Here is a 3,884-nt window from a genome sequence, read left to right as displayed (position 1 = left end):
AACGCGGGTGCCATCTTGAGCCCTTCCTGGTGCGCAGCCCAGGCAAGTTGTGCGCACCAAGGTGCCCACCCTGGCGGAGGTGCGCGCCCGGGGCAAACCGGGCTCCGACTTCGTGCACTGCATGGTGCCCACCAAGGCGCGCAACCCAGCCAAGGTGCCCACCGCAGCGAAGGTGCACGCGAGGTGCGCACCCGAGGTGCACACCCGGGGCAAACCGAGCTCCGACTTCGTGCACGCCGCACCTTGGAGCACACTTCAGAGCGCTCCTTGGTGCGCACCAGGGCGCGCAACCCAGCCAAGGTGCTCACCCCGGCGAAGGTGCACGCGAGGTGCGCACCCGGGGCAAGCCGGGCTCGGACTTCGTGCACGCCGCACCTTGGAGCACACATCGGAGCGCTCCCGGGTTCGCACCAGCATTGCGCACCTTTGATGCGCTGCCTTCACTAATTTCCATAAAAGGCAAAAAAAAAAAAAAAACGAGATTTTAAAATTTCCGTTTTGAAAGATAGTGAAAAAAACGGAACGCGGGTGCCATCTTGAGCCCGCCCTGGTGTGCAGCCCAGGCAAGTTGTGCGCACCAAGGCACCCACCCTGGCCAAGGTGGGTCACGGGGTGGGTCCTAGGGTGGGTAACGGGGTGGGTACTAAGGTGCGTGCCAAGGTGGGTCATGGGGTGGGTGCCAAGGTGGGCACCAGGGTGGGTGTGCACCAACCCTAGCCAGGGTAGGTCACGGGGTGGTTGTCGGGGTGGGCGTCAAGGAGCCAAGGTGGGTGGCAAGTAGCCAAGTTGCGTGCCAAGGTGGGTGTCGGGGTGGGTGCCAAGGATCCAAGGTGGGTGCCAAGGAACCAAGGTGGGTGTCTGGGTGGGTGCCGAGGTGGGAGCCAGGGTGGGTCCCAAGGTGAGTGCAAAGGTGGGTGCCAGGGTCAAGGTGAGTGCCAATGTGGGTTCCAAGGTGCCAGGGTCAGGGTGAGTGCCAATGTGGGTTCAAAGGTGCTAAGTTGGGTGCGAGGTTGGGTGCGAGGGTGGGTGGGTGCCAAGGTGTGCTAGGTGGAAGCCCGGGTGGGTCGGCATCCCATGGGTGTCGAGTTGGGTGCCTGATGGGTGCTTCTTGTCAAGTTTTAGTCGTCGGGACTCATTTCGAGCCTTAGAGGTCGTTTCTTGTCCGGTTGCCCTGTCTTCGACCTGGGAACCCAATTTTGGTCCTCGGGTCCCATTTTTTTTTGTCTCGCATCCCACTTTTGGCCTGTGGCCTTTTCGGGGTCGATTCTCGTTTTGGGCATCAGAGCATGTTTCTTCTCCTAAAACCCAATATTTGTTTATTAAGTCTCGGAACACATTTTTGTTCTCGTGGACCCATCATGGGTCTTGGAACGCATTTGTGGTCCTTGGGTCCCATTTTGCATCCCGAAACTTGTGTTTTGGTGCTTGATCCCTATTTTGGGTGCCCACCTTGCACCAAGTGCGCACCCGGGGCAAACCGAGCGCCTTGGTGCACCGGGGCAAGATCGAGCGTGCACCCGAGGCGCCCCGAACATGCACCAAGGTGCACTCGGCCCACATGTGAGCGCAGGTCGTTGCGCCCGAGGTGGTGTGTGGGCACCGCGTTGCAGACGGGACACTGCACGCACACGACGCCCCGTCCAGGTGCACGCACGTAGGCCGGGCCGGGTGCACACCCGACGCCCTAGCAAGGTGCGCGCACCCGGGCAGGGCTCACACTTGGCGAACGGGGCGCACTTCGCGAGGGAGGGTGTGCACCTCGACGGGGGTGGGTGGCCGGGGTGGATTCGCACGTGGGTCGCGGTTTGCTAAGTACACACTGCGACAAGCTCATAACGGGTGCGATCATACCAGCGTTAGTGCACCGGATCCCATCAGAACTCCGCAGTTAAGCGCGCTTGGGCCGGAGTAGTACTGGGATGGGTGACCTCCCGGGAAGTCCCGGTGTTGCACCCTTTTTTAGTTTTTCGCCGGGCGTCGCAATGCTATTTGAATAAACCTTTTGCCCGTTTGCGTTCTCGTCGGGGCCGGGCCGGGCCGGGGTGCGCTGCCCGCACTACCGCGCGCGCGGGGGCGACACCGAGCGCGCACCCGAGGCGCCCCGAGCACACAGGCCACGGTGCAACCCGGGCGTTGTGCGCGCACCCCGGTGCGCCCGAGGTGCTGCGCGCGCACCCAGGTGAAATCGGTGTGCACCTCGGCCAGTGCGCGCTCGGTCGAGTCGCGCACGTTGGCCAAGGTGCACGGTGATGTTTCTTACTCTAAGGTTCCGCACCAGACGCCCGGGACAGGTGAGCGAAGCTGGGCGGGGCCGGGTGCGCGGCCGGGGCAGGTGCACGCAGCTAGAGAGAGCTTTGGAGCACACCAGAGGTGCGCACCTTGGAGCACACTTCGGAGCGCACCAATGATGCGCTCCATTCAAAAGTTTCCTGAAAAGGCAAAAAAAGTTGAGATTATAGAATTTCCCACTTGAGAGATTGTAAAAAAAAAAAATTTAAAATGAAGGAAACGCGGGTGCCAAGGTGTGCGCGCCCGGGTGCGCAGCCCAGCCAAGGTGTGCGCACCAAGGCGCCCACCCTGGCGAAGGTGCACGCAAGGTGCGCACCCGAGGCAAACCGGACAATTAACCCAACTTTCGACTTCGCGCGCACCTGCGCACCTTGGAGCGCACTTCGGAGCGCTCCTTGGTGCGCACCAATCTTGGGCACCTCGGAGTGCACCATGGCGCCCACCAAGGTGCGCACCCGGGGCAAACCGAGCTCCGACTTCGTGCGCACCTTGGAGCGCACGAAAGGTGCGCACCATGGCGCCCACCAAGGTGCGCAGCCCAGCCAAGGCGTGCGCATCAAGGTGCGCACCCTGGCGAAGGTGCGCACCCGGGGCAAACCGAGCTCCGACTTCGTGCGCACCTTGGAGCGCACAAAGGGTGCGCAACCCAGCCAAGGTGTGCGCACCCCGGGCAAACCGAGCTCCGAATCGTGCGCACCTTGGAGCACACTTCGGAGCCCTCCTTGGTGCGCACCGATGTTGCGCACCTCGGAGCGCACCCGGGGAAAACAATGCAATTAACCCGACTTTCGACTTCGTGGGCACCTCGGAGCGCTCTCGGGTTCGCACCTCGGAGCACACCGAGGTGCGCACCTTTGATGCGCTGCCTTCACCAATTTCCAGAAAAGGCAAGAAAACATTGAGAAGGTGTGCGCACCGAGGTGCCCACCCTGGCGAAGGTGCACGCGAGGTGCGCACCCGGGGCAAACCGGGCTCCGACTTCGTGCACGCCATGCTGCGCACCTTGGAGGGCCATGGTGCGCACCTTGGAGCACACTTCGGAGCGCTCAATGGTGCCCAACCCAGCCAAGGTGCCCACCGCGGCGAAGGTGCACGCGAGGTGCGCACCCGGGGCAAACCGGGCTCCGACTTCGTGCACGCCGCACCTTGGAGCACACTTCGGAGCGCTCCTTGGTGCGCACCAGGGCGCGCAACCCAGCCGAGGTGCCCACCCCGGCGAAGGTGCACGCGGGGTGCGCACCCGGGGCAAACCGGGCTCCGACTTCGTGCACGCCATGGTGCCCACCGCGCCAAGGTGCACGCGAGGTGCGCACCCGGGGCAAACCGGGCTCCGACTTCGTGCACGCCGCACCTTGGAGCACACTTCGGAGCGCTCCTTGGTGCGCACCAGGGCGCGCAACCCAGCCGAGGTGCCCACCCCGGCGAAGGTGCACGCGAGGTGCGCACCCGGGGCAAACCGGGCTCCGACTTCGTGCACGCCATGGTGCCCACCGCGGCGAAGGTGCACGCGAGGTGCGCACCCGGGGCAAACCGGGCTCCGACTTCGTGCACGCCGCACCTTGGAGCACACTTCGGAGCGCTCCTTGGTGCGCACC

The 3,884-nt window shown here is 63.7% G+C and overlaps 1 non-coding gene across 1 annotated transcript; it reads left to right on the top strand.

Annotated features, from left to right (window-relative positions):
* Positions 1 to 1,837: 1,837 nt before the first annotated feature.
* On the top strand, positions 1,838 to 1,956 carry LOC131872600 (5S ribosomal RNA). The gene has a single exon (XR_009370721.1). It is a non-coding gene; the product is annotated as a 5S ribosomal RNA (ribosomal RNA).
* Positions 1,957 to 3,884: the final 1,928 nt, after the last annotated feature.

This window comes from Cryptomeria japonica, unplaced genomic scaffold (assembly GCF_030272615.1).
Source record: "Cryptomeria japonica unplaced genomic scaffold, Sugi_1.0 HiC_scaffold_686, whole genome shotgun sequence".
Classification (NCBI taxonomy): Eukaryota; Viridiplantae; Streptophyta; class Pinopsida; order Cupressales; family Cupressaceae; genus Cryptomeria; species Cryptomeria japonica.
The sequence above is the reverse complement of the archived record's forward strand: the minus strand, read 5'-3'. Positions and strand labels throughout refer to the sequence as shown.